Genomic DNA, 20,298 nt, shown 5'->3' on the forward strand with positions numbered 1-20,298 from the left:
CTGTGCCCTCCTTCACACTCTGTCCTCCTTCATCCTCACACTCTGTGCCCTCCTTCACACTCTGTCCTCCTTCATCCTCACAATCTGTGCCCTCCTTCATCCTCACACTGTACCCTCCTTCATCGACACAATCTGTGCCCTCCTTCATCCACACAATCTGTGCCCTCCTTCATCCTCACACTCTGTGCCCTCCTTCACACTCTGCCCTCCTTAATCCTCACACTCTGTGCCCTCCTTCATCCTCACACTCTGTGCCCTCCTTCACACTCTGCCCTCCTTCATCCTCACACTCTGTGCTCTCCATCCTCACACTCTGTGCCCTCCTTCACACTCTGTCCTCCTTCATCGACACAATCTGTGCCCTCCTTCATCCACACAATCTGTGCCCTCCTTCATCCTCACACTCTGTGCCCTCCTTCACACTCTGCCCTCCTTAATCCTCACACTCTGTGCCCTCCTTCATCCTCACACTCTGTGCCCTCCTTCACACTCTGCCCTCCTTCATCCTCACACTCTGTGCTCTCCTTAATCCTCACACTCTGCCCTACTTCATCCTCACACTCTGCCCTCCTTCATCCTCACAATCTGTGCCCTCCTTCATCCACACACTCTGTGCCCTCCTTCATCCTCACACTCTGTGCCCTCCTTCATACTCTGCCCTCCTTCATCCTCACACTCTGTGCTCTCCTTAATCCTCACACTCTGCCCTCCTTCATCCTCACACTCTGCCCTCCTTCATCCTCACAATCTGTGCCCTCCTTCATCCATACACTCTGTGCCCTCCTTCATCCTCACACTCTGTGCCGTCCTTCATCCTCACACTCTGTGCCGTCCTTCATCCTCACACTCTGTGCCCTCCTTCATCCTCACACTCTGTGCCCTCCTTCACACTCTGCCCTCCTTCATCCTCACACTCTGTGCCCTCCTTCACACTCTGCCCTCCTTCATCCTCACACAATCTGTGCCCTCCTTTATCCACACAATCTGTGCCCTCCTTCATCCTCACACTCTGTGCCCTCCTTCACACTCTGCCCTCCTTCATCCTCACACTCTGTGCCCTCCTTCATCCTCACACTCTGTGCCCTCCATCCACACAATCTGTGCCCTCCTTCATCCACACAATCTGTGCCCTTTTCATCCTCACTCTGCCCCCTCCTTCATTCTTTTGCCCCTCCATTGCTGTTTCCTATCACCATTTCCCCTCCCCTTTCTTTACTTGCCATATTTGGCCTTCTTACTTCTATTTCTTCTGTCTTCTTACCAATCCGACGGCAACCGGGACCCAGCATCCTCCTCTCTACCGCCGCTTCTCACTGAATATGTTGTCACGTACGATATTCAGTGAGGAGGGAGGAGGATGCTGGGTCCCAGGTGCTCCCCGGATTGGTTAGTTGTTGTTTTTTTCTTTTCTTCCTGGCCACGGCACCCCTGTGACAGCTCCGCGGCATACACTTTGGGAACCGCTATTTTAGGTGTTCTCTTTAGCTTTCTTCTTCTTAGAGTTTTTAGCTGTTTGTTTAGAGGTCAGTGAACTGGAGATTATCACTATTAACTCCACTGAAAAGTACCAGTTGTATCTTCACAGGAGCAGTGTCTTGTCTCTGGGGTCTCAAATTTTGTCGATTAAGGCTGGGTACACCCTACAGAACACCCCTCTTGATTTTACCAACGGCTGAAAGGCCTGATCAGCATGCTAAGAGGCACATACCAACCACAGAGCTTTATAGAACTAAAATCTCCCACGTGAGACACTAAACCAGCACCAGACATTTTATGCTTATAAGCACTTAGAACCTGTTTTTGTTTTTTTCATATTGTGGGGGAGTTGATATTTATAGTCCTATTGTATATATGTTCCCCAAGAGCAGATACATGTGTGATGTACAATTAGATAAAGCTCATATGTGTTGGTAATAAAAAAAAACACAAAAAACAACAACATAAAACTCCTAATGGCACACCATGTGTCTTATCATGTGAAAGAACACACACATTTGATGTGATAGGCAATACAACCACCTCTGCTGTATAAGGAATATGTGACCTCTTCTTTTTCCCTTTTATTCGTATGCGTTGGTGTCTGTTTTTCACTTGGAACTTTCCTATACATCTCCCAGTGACTTGTGGTCTTGAACTGGTACAAGCACTATTGTTACACAGTGTGCTTGCAATCACAATCACTAAGAAGTCTGCCATTGCTCTTACACTCTACTGTTAAAAAGTCTGGTGCTGGTTTAGTGTCTCACGTGGGAGATTTTAGTTCTGTAAAGATCTGTGGTTGGTATGTGCCTCTAAGCTACAGGGGGACATTTTTAAGGGAGGAATTGTCAAACAACAGATTAGCGTCTGTATGTTGCAGTCTACATGCTCTGGTGAGCTTAGAGATCTTGTTTTAAAGGAGGCCTTTATACACTATAATCAACATGCAACTGAAGTATCCGAGTCCTACAACGGGCTTTCAACTCAATTTCTAAAGCCTTTTATGATTATAAGACAACGGATGAGACTGTCACAAATGCATCTATAAACAGATTCACTATATATATATATATATATATATAATTGTATAGTGTATGTATGTGTGGGTGTTAACAATGTGTTTTCTGTAATATAAGATAGGGCAGTTCCATGAGATGTATGTCTAAAATGATGGTTACCTAGTTCTGGTATATGAAAGAACTGAATTCTATTTAATATGTCTATACTTTTAAAACTTTAAAAACAAACATTCATAAATGTCTCTCTTAAAAGCATATAATTAATGTATTTATGGGGCTTTCAAATGTAAGGAGTCATCATAGAACATGAGTGGTGTGAATACTTGTATAAACAACTATATATTATATTAAAGTTTGCATTTGTCACCTTATAACACATTGTGTATATTTGCAGCTTCTCTGCTTCATTCTTTAGTTGGTACAATCCCTATCTACACTGTGGGAGGTGTAATAACTAGATTATGTTTTTTTTTTTCTCAAAACCACATGCTGTTAGTGCCACAGTCCTCTAAAACAGTGCTGCTCTTTTTTTTTCCTGGGGGGGTAATTTAATAAAATATAGAAAATGTAAAATGTTAACTTTCTTTGTCACTACTTAACTATGGCCTCCCCCTCTCTCATCTGGCCCCCTTCTGCTCTGTGCTCAATGCGGCTGCTAGACTCCTCTTTCTCTCACACCGCTCCTCCTCTGCCTCGCCTTACACTGAAGAGGATTCTGTAGGGGATGGGGAGCCAAACTCCTTACCACCACTTACAAAGCTCTCTCCCAATCTACTGCCCCCTATATCTCTAACCTCCTCACCATTCACACTCCTGCCCGATCCCTGCGCTCTGCTAATGACCGTCGCCTCTCCTCCACTCTAATTACCACTTCCCACTCCAGAATCCAAGACTTTTCCCGAGCTGCCCCCCTACACTGGAATGACCTCCCTCGCTCCATCCGTCTCACTCCCAATCTGTGCTCCTTCAAACGAGCACTTAAAACTCACCTGTTCCTCAAAGCTTATCAACCATCCACTTAACCCCTCATCTACTCTGCTCGCTATTCCCTCTCTCCCCTGGCATCACCAGCTCCCTCTCGTGTCTGATTTGTCCACCCTCCCTTAGGATGTAAGCCCGTATGAGCAGGGCACTTCTTCCCTTGTGTCTCCATACCTGTTCTTCTGCTCCATCCTTACTGCATGTCTGTCCCGGAGTTTCTGAAGCATTGGTACTTTGTGTTTATTGTTCTGTACGGTTTAACCCTGTATGGTCTACTGTTTGTACTATGTACAGCGCTGCGGATACCTTGTGGCGCCCAACAAATAAATGATAATAATAATAATAATAATAATAATAATATTATAAGTCCTGTTAGTGTCCTGTGACCTCTAATAGTACTCATCTGGTCTTGTTCCATGTTATATAGTCACTGAAATTCTTGGTGACTCTTAATATCACTGTAAATCGCATGTTCACTTTTATTTTTGCTCTCTAGTGATTTACATTGTGACACACTTTGAATAATAACAGTACTTCAAGCTTACATTTCTATTATCATTATGAAAGAACCCTGGTTCATTGGGGGCCTATCGTCACTGCATCCGGCAGTCAGGATGTAACTAGACATTTGTGCGCTCTTGTATGGTGGGCTTGGGGTGTGACAGGGGCTGGTGAGGATGTGATAAATGTAATATTTTATTATAGTGTATGTATTATCTACTGTGTGATCAGTGTTATGCACAGTGTTCACTTATTGCTCCGTTTTCCATAGTTACATTTTTCAAAAGGTTCCAACATTCCAGGATCCATGCAAGAATCCAGTACCAGTTTGTGAAAGCTCTAAACAGGTAGGAGAGAGTGACACCATTTTAATACATAAAGAGGGAATATAATGAGCCGCAAAGTGTCTCTTTGCGGCAGACATTTGACAAAATCTCCCTCCATTTTTCACACCTCTATGGGGTACAAGGGAGAATAAGCGATATCTACCATAATTGCTGGCAATGTGCGCTGGTCGATGTCTGCATGCCACATCACTGGAAATTGAATCTCCACCTATATGTCATGTCTAATGATGCGCAAACCACGCGCCCTACTCACCTGTGGAGAGGGGGCAAAAAGTTGCTGTACTGGGACCTCCTATTCCTCTTGGTGACTCTGGCAGGGTTGCCAACTCTGAAATAAAAAACAAGCAACCACTTAGTGAAAAACAAGCCCAAACCAATCCTAAAAAGCCCAACTTACAGGGGACCGTCCATTTCTATAACACTAATTTCTACACTGAATCTGCATTTAGAAAACCTTTATAAACACAAGTGGACACATTTATACACGGATATGGCAAATGAAAAAGCAAATGCTGTAATTTAGGACACTGGTATGTCTATACCACACAGCCCCATGATATAACAGTATAGCAGTCTTCTGACATGAGCAGCTTACTGAATGGGAGAGGAGGGTGTTAAATAGCAGTGCTACCTGCTATAAGTGCAGCGATCGTGTCTGTCACAGCACTTATTTCAGTAGGTTGCTGTAGATCCGTCTTCCTGTGATTTATTCCATGTCCTCCTCTGACTCTGCCCACACACAAAGCGCCACTTTATTGGAGGATGTCGCTGCCCACAAAAAAAACCTGAATGCACCAATCACAAAATACTAACAGAGGAAAAAATAAACCGATTATGCAGCCTGTGGACTTGGAGAACGTCTCCAAGCCCAAAAACAAGCTACCTGCGGCAGTGGAAAAAAAACCCCGCAACTTCACAAAAAAAAGAAGCCCAATTCCGCTTGTTGTAAGCGGAATTGGCAACTATTGACCCTGGATATATACATGTGCTGCTTACATGGACAGAAAGTGAACAATGTATACAGTTTATGTACAATTCTTGTCTGCTTACAATTAGTTTGTGCTATTAGAGTTATAGGGTGTTACAGGTTACAGAATGTAGCATGTTATATAAAGCTAAATATCTTTACATTTTTACAGACTATTGTTAGAAAATTTTTGCCATTGTTTTTGGACTGCTTGTTCACACAACCATAAAATAAATGACGCTGTATTGAAATGCCTTGGTTTATTATATTTACACAGTACAGATAAGATGCTTAATAGAAGCTTTGCCACCTGACTGAAACATGAGCATAGAGAAATGTTAGTGTAAACACTGCTCAATATGTATAGCCTGGTGTATGTCTCTAATGCAGAAGTTGGCTGTGTCAAGCCTGTGTAAATAACTGTGCTATCTACAGACGTTCCCAACCAGACTGGAGACCGGCCTTATAATTAGCTAATACTCATTATAACACAGAGCAGACAGTGGTATGAGCAGTATCTGACCTGTGGGCCTTGTTGTATATCTAGTAGCAGTAATTAGCTGGCCTCAGCTCATCTAGAGGTCGGGAATAAGCTATTTCTTAGCACAGTAACTAGTATATGCAAGGCTATATTGTTGGCTTGGCATTAATGTTTCCAGTATTTAGGGTGTCTGACCTAATACTAAATAGTGCTTGATCGGGATGGGGGCACTTCCTCAGCTCTGAAATCTCTACTGAAGAGCGATCAAGGTTCTTAAATCATTGTCCACACCTGGCTACGATGGATTTTCTGCCCAGTATTGTAAGAAATTTTAGATGTGCTGGAGGCTAAGCTCACTTCAACCTTTTAATAAACCGTTTGAAGGAGCACACTGAGCCAGCCACCACAATGGCCAAGCTAATTGTTATCCATATAACAGGTAAACATACCAGCCAGTGACCTCCCTATCTTGTTGTTAAATGTTGATCTTCAACTTTTTGCAAGTCTTGGTGACCAAGCTTGATCAGGGTATATAAAGCCAACCTGGGCTGAGTGAGCTGCTACTATTCCCTTAAAGCTGCTGACAAAATGAGAACAGTTGATCTAATCCACTTGGCCAATAGAAACAAAATCCCTTTGCTAAACCTTACCTTGGATGATGAGAAAGCATTACATAGAGTGTGATAAAAATTCTTACAAAAACCCAGCCTGCAATGGGTTTTAATGGTGTAATTGTCTATATCACAATCCATCAGAGATCAACATCTTATCTACAGCTCGATTTCTAATTTTTAACGTTAGCTGGTAAAACTGTCTGCTCTACCTGTTAATTTTCAACCTCCTCATACAGCCTTTAATGACTACAATAACAGAATTTCCTGCCTGGTATGCAGTCATAATCCAGTTCCTGATCTTTTACATTCCCTCTCTGGTTTCAGAGATGTTCACTCACGAAAAGTGAAGATTCTATCAATATCTCCAAAAACAGCATTTCACTCAACCTCATATGGATGTGACCTCAATGGGCTGGATTCATTAAGGAAAGTCAGGCAAAAAAGGTGCAAATTAGTTTATTATTTTGCACATAAGGAAAATACTGGCTGTTTTTTTTTTTTAATGTAGCACACAAATACTTGATAGCTTATTTGTACACTGACATTAAAGTTTATCTAGGACATGCCCAACCCCAACTATAAATCTGCCATCACATTTTAAATTTAGCTCCTCCAATGCAACATGGTTTTGCATTACTTACCTTTGCTTAACTTTCCTTAATGAATCAAGCCCAATATGAGAGAAGAAAGGAGGCAAGGGGCTGCAGAGCCATAAACATTTAAGAGTCATATGTTTAGTGGTACAAATGGCTTTCACTTCAATTCAATCTGTGGGTCAAGATTAAAAAAAAAAAAAGAGGATTTTTGTACTTATGTTAAATCCGTTTCTCTGATTCCGTCTAGGGGACACTGCTTACCATGGGTTGTGGAGGGGAGCTCGGGAGTTGGCACCTAGCTAGTTAACTTTAGCACTGCTGACAGACCCCTCCCCTCTACAATCCCCCTGCCTCTTCCCCTTAGTTAATTAAAAAGCCCCAAGGAGAAAAGGCCAATCAACCAAGAGCACACAGAAGAAAAGCAGAAGGGAGGGATCGCAGTGTCCCCCAGACGGAATCAGAGAAACGGATTTAACGTAAGTACAAAAATCCTCTTTTCTCTTTCATCCAATCTGGGGGGACACTGCTTACCATGGGGACGTTCTAAAGCAGCCCCCTAAGGTTGGGTCCACTCTGAAAGCCCGGCCCGTAGAGCAGTACGGGCAAAATTTGCATCCGAAGACGCAAATACATTAAACTGATAGAACTTTGTAAAAGTATGGACAGAAGACCAGGTGGCTGGTTTGCACAGTTGGTCCGCAGCAGCCCCATTTCTCGCTGCCCAAGACGCCCCCACCGATCGGGTGGAATGGGCCGTAAGTCTCTCTAGCACAGGACGGTTAGCCTTGATATAGCCTGTGTAATTGTTACCCTAATCCATCTCGCAATTCACTGCTTAGAGGCTGGGCAGCCTCTATGAGAATCCTTAAAGGACAAACAGAAAATCGGTACTCCGAATTTTGGAAAGCTCTCTTAACATAAATGCGGAGAATCCTATCAAACATCTAATTTCTCCATATACACCCGATCAGACTGAGAAGCTGTCTGAAAGACCGGAATCACAATTTCCTGGTTCAAATGAAAAGCTGAATACCCTTCGGAACAAAGGGAGAGTTCTCAATACCACTCTGTCCTCGTGGAACAACAATTATGGTTGTCGACAGGACAGAGCTCCCAACTCTGAAACTCTATGAGCAGATGGATAGGGAGGACTCCTGGGCTGACCAAAGACCCTGGAGCCTGAGGTGAAGGGCTACCGCCCCCCCCAACCTTTTAGGCTGGCGTCTGTTGTGACTATGATCCCTGACCATGGAGCAAAAGACCTGCCCACTGCTTGTGATCCGGAATCAGCCACCCCTGAAGCAACTTTCTCCCATCTGGAGACAGAGAGATCTTCAGGCGGTTCAAATGTAGGTGGGATCCCGACCATTCTGTCAAGAGGTTCCAGTGAAATACCGGGAATGAGCACAACCAAAGGGGATCGTCCTGAAGGAGGTCACCATCTTCCCATGAAGATGCATGCACAAGTGAATTGAAGTAGTGGGAGAAGACGACATGAGATGTTATCCTCTGAACTGACCTGATTTTCTCTTTTGGCAGAAACACCCTCTGTTGTTTGGTGTCCATGATAAGTTCCAGGAAGATCATGCGTTGGCTCAGAACCACCTGGGATTTCTTTAAGTTTATTAACCACCCATGGCTCTCGAGAAAAACTGGTGAGGGACAAATGCTGTTGCAAGCAAACCTCCGAGGTGGATTTTATGAGAAGATCGTCTAAGTAGGCCACAACCTGAACTCCCACTGAGTGAAGACAAGTTGCCATAACCGACATGATCTTTGTGAAAACCCCTGGAGCCCTGGAGAGGCCGAAGGGAAGAGCCCAAAACTAATAGTGTAAGGTCCCCACCCTGAATCTCGGGAGAGACTGATGACGGCTCCAGATAAGAACGTGAAAGTATGCGTTTTTTATGACTATGGAAGCTATAAACTAATTCTTTTGCAATCCAAATATTACTGACCTCAGGGACTCCATCCGAATTTTGTCCGCTGTTAAGTGCACATTTAGTTTCTTTATATTTAGGATGGGTTAAAAGGAACCGTCCAGCTTCCTGACAAGAAAATATTTGAATAAAACCTTTCCCTTTCTGGTTTTCTGGGACTCTGCAAATAATTTCTTGCTGAAAGAAGAGAGGCGACACAAATCTATATTGCCTGTCTTCTCTGATGATCTCGGGTAGCGGGGTTACAAGAACTTTGTGGAGCAGGACCCAAAAGATCTATCATTTACCCCCTTGTTATAATGCCCCGAATCCCAGGGTCCTGAGAGGACGCTGTCCATTGTTAGGACCTACCTCTGTCTGAGAAGCCTCTAGAATATGTTTGTTTGTCTGTCCCTGGATGACTGGCCCCTAGGAAGGAGGTCCCCCGAAAGGACTGCCTTAAGGAGCTGAAACACGTGGGGCGGCTCTGCCTACTTTCACTGGCAAAAAGGTGTCTTTGCCACCCTTTGCCTGAGAATGATACTGTTTAATTCCGGCCCGAACAAACCTGATGGTGAAAAAGGAATGGTTTCTAGGGATTCCAAAACAGCCTCCCAGGATTTCAGCCATAAGGTTTTTTTTCTTGCTGAAATTGCCGAAGCCTGAATTAGAGGAAGACACAGACGCTGTGTTCTGAGCTCCCTCATAAGGATAACCAGATGTCTCTTTTAAATGTAAAGCTAGGAAAAGCAATTCTGAATACTGCAAGGCCTCAGCCAGCTGCTTTGCCCATGTTTCCATGGCTCTAGCGAACCAAGGCAAAACAAATGTGGGTCTGAATGAAGACCCCCTGCTACCAAATTAGACTTTAGCTGAGATTCAATTTTGCGGTCAGTGGTGTCCTGCATAGTTGCAGTGCCCGGGACCAGCAGGCTAATGGGCTATAGGAGTATCCACCCTAGGGATTCCTTTCCAGCGAGCCAGATCCTCTTCTTGTAATGTATCTACGTAGGACCTAGGTTCCCAAACTGTGCGCCGCGGCTCCCAGGGGTGCCGCGGCGCTGTCACAGGGGTGCCGTGGATAGGAAGAAGAGGAAGGAAAAAAAACAAACAAACCCAAAAAACTACTTACCAATCCGGCGGCGCCCGGGACCCAGCATCCTCCTCCTTCCTCGCTTCTCACTGAATGCCGGGTGTGATGTCACGCCCGGCATTCAGTGAGAAGCGAGGAAGGAGGAGGATGCTGGGTCCCGGGCGCCGCCAGATTGGTAAGTAGTTTTTTTGGGGTTTTTTTTCTTCTTCCTGTCCACGGCGGGGGCACAGCAGGGGGCAGAGGGGGCAGAGGCTGAGGGGGGCAGAGCGTGAGGATGCAGGGAGCACAGAGTGCGTTAGCTGTAAATTATTCTTTGACAGAAATATAATTGAAAAAAATATACATAAATAAATTATTTTCCCTTGGATTTATGTGTATTATTTTTGTATACAACTAAAAAAGTATTTCTGTTCTGACCTAAATACTTATTACGTCTTTTTGACTACTTATAAAACGGGACTGCTTGGTAATTATTTTGGAGGGGTGCCTTTAAAAAATTATGGAGACTCTAAGGGTGCCGTAAGCTGCAAAAGTTTGGGAACCACTGACGTAGGAGAATCTTTTTGGTATAGAAAACTTTTAATCAGGTTGTTTCTATATTCCCTCAGCAATAACTCTCCATTCCACCAAAGGAGGAAAACTAATAACCTTTCTTCTGGCTTTTTTTAACGAGACTTCGGTTTATAGGACTAGGATCCTCTGTCTCTGGGAGGTCCAAGGCCTGCCTCACCGCTAATACCAAATCATCAATGGCCTGATATCTGGCAGTTTCTTCCTGATTAGATACGTGAACCTGGTCAGGATCAAAATTTGCTTCCCCTTCTTCATAAAAGGATTAGTGGATCTAAACCGCTTTCTTTTAGTAGGGCCCAAATATGGGGATTCAAGTAACTGGTTTAGCCTGTCTAAACCCTTTATTAATGATGAGAACCATGCTGGTTCTGCCAAGACAGGGGTCTGATCGGTTATCAAAGAAGAAGGGCCTACTATAGCCGTCCCAGTAGAAGCAGCCACAGCAGGACCCCCCCACAGTTGTGACAACCTTGTGCAATACAGAAGAAAACGCTGCCGAGCTTGTCAATAACTAAGTAGATTTAGTGAGAAGCTGGTTCCTCCGACAGAGGCTAAAATCTGCTGTGTTTGCGCAGATGGGGGGCCCCTTCGCAATCAGAAGACAGCGCCAACGGGTGCCTCTGCCCATATGTTAATTTAACCTTACCTCTATAACAACAGGTAAAATATTTTTCAATAGAACCTTTTCCTTTATCTAACATTTTACAAAGGAAAGAATCACCAAGCACACCAGACTTGAGGGAGACGGAGAGAAAAACAAGTAATCAACTAATCTACAGTAAAAGTTGCACTTGTCTCTTTAAGTAAACAATGTGATTTTAGGCAAGTAAAGAGTACAATAATAATACCCCTACTAGCCCCATTTTGTCAGTAAACAATATACAGTTTTTATAAATGCTTAATAACAATAGAATACTTAACCAAAAGGCTAAACAAAGGAGAGAAGTCCATCAGCGATGGCTGCCTGCCTGCCTGCCTGCTCCCACAAGGCTGTCTCTGTTCCCGGGCTTCTTCTTTAGCTCGAGAAGACCATAATACTGCCAATAAATTGAAGTGCAGGGGAGCTCTATATGATATTCTGTCTCCATTTTATTTTTTTTTTAACAGAAAAATAAATAGTTAGCAGAGTAATGGAGACCTTGAAAAGCTTAAGGTCTCCTGCAGCGGTTGGACCCCGATGCCCCCTCCTATTTCTGATGGGGGATCTTGGTCTGCCCCCTTCTATGGCTGTTTCTGGCCGGGTCCGATTTCCAAAATGGCCACCGGCTGATGCTCTGATAACCGGCACTCTATGTCTGCAGTGGCAGCGCCAGTCAGTTATCGGGGAGGCTGAGTGAAAGCGGTCCGGAGAGACCGCTTGTCACTCTGATGTAAACCCTGCAAAAAAAACTCAGTCAGTGAGAGCCCTCGGCTCTCATCTGACAGAGCAGGGTCTATGCTACGGTCTTTTGGGAGTGTGATCTCTATGATAGAACACACTCCCAAATCTGCTGTCAAAATAAAAATGTCTAAACTAAAAATTAAAAGTTAAATACCTGAAAAAATAAATAAATTAAATTAATAATTTCACTAGCTAAAGATCTACAGCCCAACCTATTTGGGCACCTAGAAAAAACAGAGGAAGAGGAAGAGGAAGAGGCAGGGGGATTGTAGAGGGGAGGGGTCTGTCAGCAGTGCTAAAGTTAACTAGCTAGGTGCCAACTCCCGAGCTCCCCTCCACAACCCATGGTAAAAAGTGTCCCCCAGACTGGATGAAAGAGAAATCATATTAATTCTTCACATTTCATCATCACCATTTATTTATATAGTGCCACTAATTGCGCGGCGCTGTACAGAACACTCACATCAGTCCCTGCCCCCATTGGAGCTTACAGTCTAAATTCCCTAACATACACACACAGACAATTGTCAATTTGTTAACAGCCAATTAACCTACCAGTATTTTTTGGGAGAGTGGGAGAAAACCGGAGCACCCGGAGGAAACCCACGCAAACACGGGGAGAATATACACATTTGTATCAACTTTGAAAAAAGACGATTTTTACTCACCGTAAAATCAATTTCTCTTGCTCCACTGGGGGACACTGCGACACATTGGGGTATAGTAGTGGGTATGGGAGTTCAGGCACTAAAACTCTATGGTTTTTACTCCCCTCCTCTACTATGTCCCTCCTCTCCTGGAGAACGCAGTTTTGACTAACCAAGTGTACTATAAGGAGAAGCCCTAAAAGGGCAAAGAATAGAGGCATAACATAACCAACTATTTACAGAGCAAAGGAGGGAGCGCAGTGTCCCCCAGTGGAGCAAGAGAAATCGATTTTACGGTGAGTAAAAATCTTCTTTTCTCTTTCCTACCACTGAGGGACACTGTGACACATTGGGGACATACCAAAGCTGCCCCTAAGGGAGGGAACGCTCTGGAACTGCTGCGCATAAAACTTTTCGGCCAAAACTCGCATCTGAGGATGCGAATGCTTGCAATCTGTAGAACTTAGCAAAGGTATGAACAGATGACCAAGTGGCCGCTTTGCAAAGCTGTTCAGCCGAAGTACCATGACGCGTTGCCCAAGAAGCACCAACCGCCCTGGTAGAGTGCGCTCTCAACAAATGAGGAATAGGCTCGAACATATGCAAGACTGATGGTGTCACGAGCCGCGGCGGTACTCTCAGCCACCGCGGCTCGCTTCCTGTCGGTCCCAACATCCCGGCCGTCACCATGACGACCGAGACGTCACTTCCCTCCAACTCCCGACCGTTGCCAAGGCAACGGTCGGACGCCTCCTCAGCGCCACGTCCCGGCAGCCAGGCGCGCATGCGCCCTAGGGACAATCAGTCAGATTGAGCCTGTGGCTGAATTAGCAGGCATTAGCCTGCAAGTGTGGCTATGTCTAGGGGCAGGTTCTGATTGGTTGTGGGTTGTATTTAAGGCAATGAGGTCTGCTGCCTCATTGCCGGTTATAGTCTCTGTATCCAGTCTGCTGTACCTGCTCTCTGCCTTGTTCCTGTCTATTGGACTTGCTGTTGTTTACCCGTGTCTGACCCTTGGCTTGGATTTGGACTTTGCTTGTGTATCTCGTGACCCTGACCTCTGGCTTGAATACCGACCTCCCTGTCTGCTCGTGACCGTTTGACCTCAGCTTGTATACTGGTACGGTTGTCTGCTGCCGGCCCCTGACCTCTGCTTGGATTCCACTCCACTTGCTTGGGTTCTCCCCAGCTGGTACACACTTCACGACCCTCTGCCAGTCTGCAGCCCAGCCTGTCCCCACCATCAGGGGCTCCAGTGAACACCTGACTGGCAGAGTAGATTCCGGGTTGTGTTGTGCCGGCTGGAGGGGTTCCTAACATTATAACCAGCCAAAAAACAGACGTTCCGGAGACAAAGTTTAGAGGGAAGGAAGTGGAACTTCACCGTCTCCGGCGCAAGCCCTAGCTGGTCATGTGGAATCCCTGTACCAAATGATCCAGGGATTGTCTGAGCGTTTGTCCACTCAAGAAGAAGCTGCGAAATCTTCACAACCCACTCCGAGTTTCGTCTGCGAACCTAAGATGAATTTACCGGATCGCTTCACCGGAAATAGATCCCTGTTCCGGAATTTCAGGGAGAGCTGCAAGCTTTATTTCCGGTTGAGACCCCGCTCCTCCAGTTCAGAGCAACAAAGAGTCGGGATTATCATTTCCCTCTTACAGGGTGACCCCCAGTCTTGGGCCTTTTCCTTGCCGCAGACCAGTCCTGCCATGCAGTCAGTAGATGCTTTCTTCAAGGCGTTGGGTCTACTGTATGACGAGCCGGATCGAATGGCCTCCGCTGAAGCTCATCTACGGGCCTTGAAACAAGGCCGGCAGAGGAATATTGCGCGGAATTTCGTAGATGGTCACCTGATAGTGGATGGAATGACCCTGCCTTACGCAGTCAGTTTCGTTTAGGCCTGTCAGAATAAATCAAAGACTCTTTGGTGCAATATCCGTCTCCTACCTCATTGGAGGATCTGATGCACCTCTCCATTAAAATTGACAGGAGAATTAAAGAGCGAAAAACTGAAAAAGAGGCATCTTCTCCTCCATCTGTTCTGATTCCTGTTTCCACAGATGAGGAGCCTATGCAATTAGGAGCATATCGTCTCTCTTCTGGAAAGAGACAGGAGACGTTCGCAAGGTCTGTCTCTACTGTGGCACAAAAGGCCACTTCTCCCGTTCCTGCCCAAATAAGAAGTCGGGAAAAGACCATGCCTAGGGAATGAGGGGAAAGTTCACCTAGGTCTGCAAATTATCTCCCCGAAAAAATGCTGTATTAATCCCTGCACAGCTCACCTTCAGTGCTCACTCTGTGGACCTGTCGGCCTTCATTGATAGCGGAGCTGCAGGCAACTTCCTTGATATCAGGTTTGCCCGCTCTGCCGGAATTCCGATGGTAAAACTCAAATCTGCTTTTACAGTCTGTGGCTTAGACGGAAGTCCGTTGCCTGGTGGCAAGATTTCCTGGGAGACCCCGCCACTACAGTTGAAGATCGGAGCTCTCCATTCTGAGTCAATCACCTTCTTCCTGATCGATTGTTCGTCGGTTCCCTTGATCCTGGGCCACCCATGGCTCTCCCGTCATAACCCTGTCATGGACTGGATGAAAGGAGAGATTGTTCAGTGGAGTTCTTATTGCACACAGTCTTGCTTGTCACTGCCTCTGGGTATGATTCAGTCTATTCCGGAGCAGCTTCCCTCACAATATCATGAATTCTGGGATGTGTTCTCCAAGAAGGCTGCTGATACCTTACCACCGCACCGTGACTTTGACTGTGCCATCGAGCTTATTCCTGGTTCCAAGTTACCTAAGGGTCGTCTGTATTCCCTCTCTGTTCCCGAGACCAAATCCATGCAGGAATACATAGATGAAAATCTGGAGAAAGGCTTTATCAGGCCATCGAAATCTCCCGTAGGAGCAGGATGCTTCTTTGTATCCAAAAAGGATGGAGGGCTAAGACCCTGTATAGATTACCAGGGATTGAATCTTATCACAATTAAGAACACCTATCCTCTCCCGCTCATTTCCGTACTTTTTGATCAATTGTGAGGGGCTACTGTCTTCACAAAAATCGACCTTCGTGGAGCGTATAATCTCATCCGTATCAAGGAAGGAGATGAGTGGAAGACGGCATTCAATACGCACTCTGGCCACTACGAGTATCTGGACATGCCATTTGGCCTTAGCAATGCACCTGCAGTGTTCCAGGACTTGATCAATGAAGTTCTTCGGGAATTCCTTGGTTGTTTCGTGGTCGTCTATTTAGATGATATCCTCATCTATTCCAGATCTTTGCCCGCCCATCAGACTCACGTCAAACAAGTTCTACAAAAATTGCGAGAGAACCACCTTTACGCTAAGCTGGAAAAGTGTGAGTTTGAGGTGCAGAGGGTATCCTTTTTAGGCTATGTAATCTCTTCTGAGGGATTCTCCATGGATCCAGCTAAGGTCCAGGCTATTTTGGATTGGGTGCAACCCAACAATCTTAAGGCGGTGCAGAGGTTCTTGGGCTTCTCCAATTATTATAGGAGATTCATTCACAACTTTGCTGACATTGTGGCTCCCATTGTCGCTCTGACCCGTAAAGGAATGGATCCAACTAATTGGTCGTCCCAAGCAGTAGCCTCATTCGAAAGCCTGAAAAAGGCCTTTGTTTCCGCTCAAGTCCTTAGACATCCGGATCCAGCTAGGAAATTTGTTCTGGAGGTCGACGCCTCGGACATCGGTGCCGGTGCCATCCTATCGCAGAAGGATCCTCATATTAATCGTCTGCACCCATGTGCTTATTTCTCCCGTCAGTTCTCTTCAGCGGAAGCCAACTATGATGTCGGTAATCCTTTCCCGTACAGTCTGGTGGCCATCTATGTCTGCTGACGTCAAGAGTCATGTCCTCTCATGTGAGGTTTGTGCCAGAAACAAAGTTCCTAGGATCCGCCCAGTAGGCCAGTTAGTTCCTTTGGCACCACCTGCAAAACCATGGACCCACTTGTCCATGGACTTTATAGTGGATCTACCACCTTCTGCAGGACACAATACCATTTGGGTCGTGGTAGACCGGTTCAGCAAGATGTCACATTTCGTTCCCTTAACCAGACTGCCTACTGCTCGGGATTTGGCTGTCTTATTTATTCAACATATTTTCCGGCTCCATGGACTCCCTACTGACATCGTTTCCGATCGGGGTTCTCAGTTCATAGCGCAATTCTGGAGATCTTTCTGTACCCTTCTCGGAATCAAGGTTAGTTTATCATCCGCATACCACCCTCAGTCAAATGGGCAAACCGAAAGGGTTAACCAGTCCTTAGAGAAGTTTTTACGATGCTACACATCGGAGTTCCATGGTAATTGGTCTTCCTTGTTACCCTGGGCGGAATTTGCCTGTAACAATTCCTGTCATTCATCTACTAAAACTTCTCAGTTTTTCTGCAATTATGGTTTTCACCCCAGATCTAACTCCTTGTATTCGCTCAACCCAGTTGGTGTCCAGGAGATCCGTTCCACTGCAAGAGATCTCAGAGTTATCTGGAGGAAAGTACAGGCATCTCTGAAACAAGCTTCATTTGTCGCAAAAAAAATAAAAAATAAAAAAAAAATAAAAAAAATAAAATCGGATCAGATCGCCACCGTAACATCTGCTCCTTCAGGGTGGGCCAGAGAGTGTGGCTGTCTACATAAAACATTAAGCTCAGACAGCCTTGAAAAAAGTTAAGCCCTAAGTTTATCGGTCCGTTCCTTATCATCAAGCAGGTGAATTCTGTCGCATTTAGGTTAAGAATTCCGGGCTCGTTGAGAATTCCCAACACATTTCACTGTTTTCTATTGAAGCCGGTATTATATCCTACTCAAATCCAGTCTTCAAATTTGCCTGAGAGAAATTCAAACAGATCACCAAGATACGTTGTTCAGAAGATCTTGGATTCCCAAAAAAGTGCAAGGTCAGGTGCACTTCCTAGTGCAGTGGAGGAATCGTGGGTTAGAAGAACGGTCTTGGATTCCACGGAGACAACTCCATGCTCCTAAACAGCTGAAGGAGTTCTTCAAAAAATTTCCAAGGAAACCTGGATGTCGGGGTTCCTTAACCCCTCCTCAAGGGGGGGGTACTGTCACGAGCCGCGGCGGTACTCACAGCCGCGGCGGCTCGCTTCCTGTCAGTCCCAACGTCCCGGCCGTCACCATGACGTCACTTCCCTCCAAGGCAACGGTCGGACGCCTTCTCAGCGCCACGTCCCGGCAGCCAGGCGCACATGTGCCCTAGGGACAATCAGTCAGATTTAGCCTGTGGCTGAATTAGCAGGCATTAGCCTGCAAGTGTGGATTTCAGGGCTAAGCCCTGATTGGTCTTGCTAGGTGCTGGCAATTAGCCTGCAAGTGTGGCTATGTCTAGGGGCAGGTTCTGATTGGTTGTGGGTTGTATTTAAGGCAATGAGGTCTGCTGCCTCATTGCCGGTTATAGTCTCTGTATCCAGTCTGCTGTACCTGCTCTCTGCCTTGTTCCTGTCTATTGGACTTGCTGTTTACCCGTGTATGACCCTTGGCTTGGATTTGGACTTTGCTTGTGTATCTCGTGACCCTGACCTCTGGCTTGAATACCGACCTCCCTGTCTGCTCGTGACCCTTCGACCTCAGCTTGTATACTTGTACTGTTGTCTGCCGCCGGCCCCTGACCTCTGCTTGCATTCCACTCCGCTTGCTTGGGTTCTTCCCAGCCGGTACACACTTCACGACCCTCTGTCAGTCTGCAACCCAGTCTGTCCCCACCATCAGGGGCTCCAGTGAACACCTGCCTGGCAGAGTAGATTCCGGGTTGTGTTGTGCCGGCTGGAGGGGTTCCTAACAGATGGTAGAAGTGATCCACCGCGCAATAAGCTGTTTAGACGCTGGCCAGCCGCGCTTTTTTTGCATTATACAAGACAGAGATCCTTTGTCTTGCGAACCGAAGCTGTACGGTCTATATAATACCGTAGAGCCCGAACTACATCCAGCAACTGTAGTCATAATCCAAGGACTCAGAAGACGTGGAAGGAGAAGGTGAACTAGGCTGGAATGCCAGAACTACAATCTCCTGATTTAAATGGAACCTAGAGATGACCTTTGGAACAAAGGGGGGTTTTGTGCAAAGCACCGCCCTATCCTAGTGGAACACCAGGAAGGGAGAAGAACAAAGAGCTGCCAGCTCCGACACTCTCCTAGCAGATGAAATAGCTAGGAGAAAAACCATCTTCCAAGTTAGATGGTGTAACTCTGCCGTCTGAAGAGGCTCAAATGGCGGAAGGCAAAGAGCCCTGAGCACTAAATTTAAGTCCCAGGGTTCCACCGGATGAGTAAACGGTGGCTGAATATGAAGAACCCTCTGCAAGAAGGTCTGGGGGGTGCTTGCCGGCTAGTCCGTTGGCGGGGAGAGATGGATCCCTTATCTCCCCCACGCAACTGAATTATACAGTGCCCCAAGCTATATAACTGTATGGGCACCTAAAGCCCTAATGGCTGCCAAAAATACTAAAATATCTTTAAGCTCGTGTCTATGGGATTGAACTGCCGGCAGGAAGGTGCAAGGAAGACATAGGGCACAGCCACTTCTTACCTTGTGCGGGGATCAGAGTGAAGAAGTCCAGGACTGTTCACTCCCTCTGGGTCTTGGGATCGATCCCCACGGGCATCCTGATAAGAAAAAATTAAATAAAAACATGTACAAATCTAACTAAACTGGGTATAGGCAGGAGCCTATACCCCAATGACCTGACTCCTAAGGCACTAAAAAAAACCCCTAAGTTCTCCAGGAGAGGAGGGCATAGCAGAGGAGGGGAGTAAAAACCATAGGGGCCGATTCAATTAACATTTGACCGGGTAAAACAAATCCAATGCTATTTTGGAGGACGATAATGCTCCCCGCAATTCAATTGTCCTTCAAACATTTTTTTTTTTTTTTTTCCCTGAAAACTGTATCGCTGCGAGTTGGATCCCGATACAAATGTATAGGCTAAAGTACAATTGAGCAATTCAATTGTATGTTAACCCGGCGATGGAAACTGTCAAATAGGCAGTTTCATCTCGCACCTCTCCTGGCCGGGAAAAAAAAATTGTAAACCCCAGAAAATGAATGAAATACCCCAGTATGTATTAGAAATGAGACAATTGATTATTTTCTTTAATAAAATTACAAAGAACTGTAAAAAAAAATAAAAAAATAAAAAAACCATGATAAAGCAAATATTTTTTTTTTTTTAAAAAAAAAAAATGCAAATTTACCCTATTATGTATATGTTTGTAGTAATTTGTTGAGGTACTTTGGTATAAATATAACTGGACATTAGTGTAATGTAATTAAAATATAATAAAAAATGGGTAGTGTAATGCAATTTACATTTTAACTGCAAAAATTGCTAGAGCCTTATGAAATCACCAGAAATCCCAGAGATGACAGTGATGTTGCTGGAGATTTGTGTGTGTGTGTATATATATATATATATATATATATATATATATATATATATATATATATATATATATATATCTAGCTTTAATCCACTTGCATAAATAATTTACTAATCAGTTACAGGATTCTACTGCTCCGTTTAGGAACACTGGATGACTGCGGCTGGTTCTTTTTTCCTACTAAGGAAAAATATAAAGAAAATAACCTTGTTTTGTACAAAAAAAACTAGACCTGTATCCCATGTATCCCACTGCTCTGTCCTGTTACAAAGTATGCTCC

Source organism: Mixophyes fleayi, chromosome 4, assembly GCF_038048845.1.
Source record: "Mixophyes fleayi isolate aMixFle1 chromosome 4, aMixFle1.hap1, whole genome shotgun sequence".
NCBI classification, from domain to species: Eukaryota; Metazoa; Chordata; class Amphibia; order Anura; family Limnodynastidae; genus Mixophyes; species Mixophyes fleayi.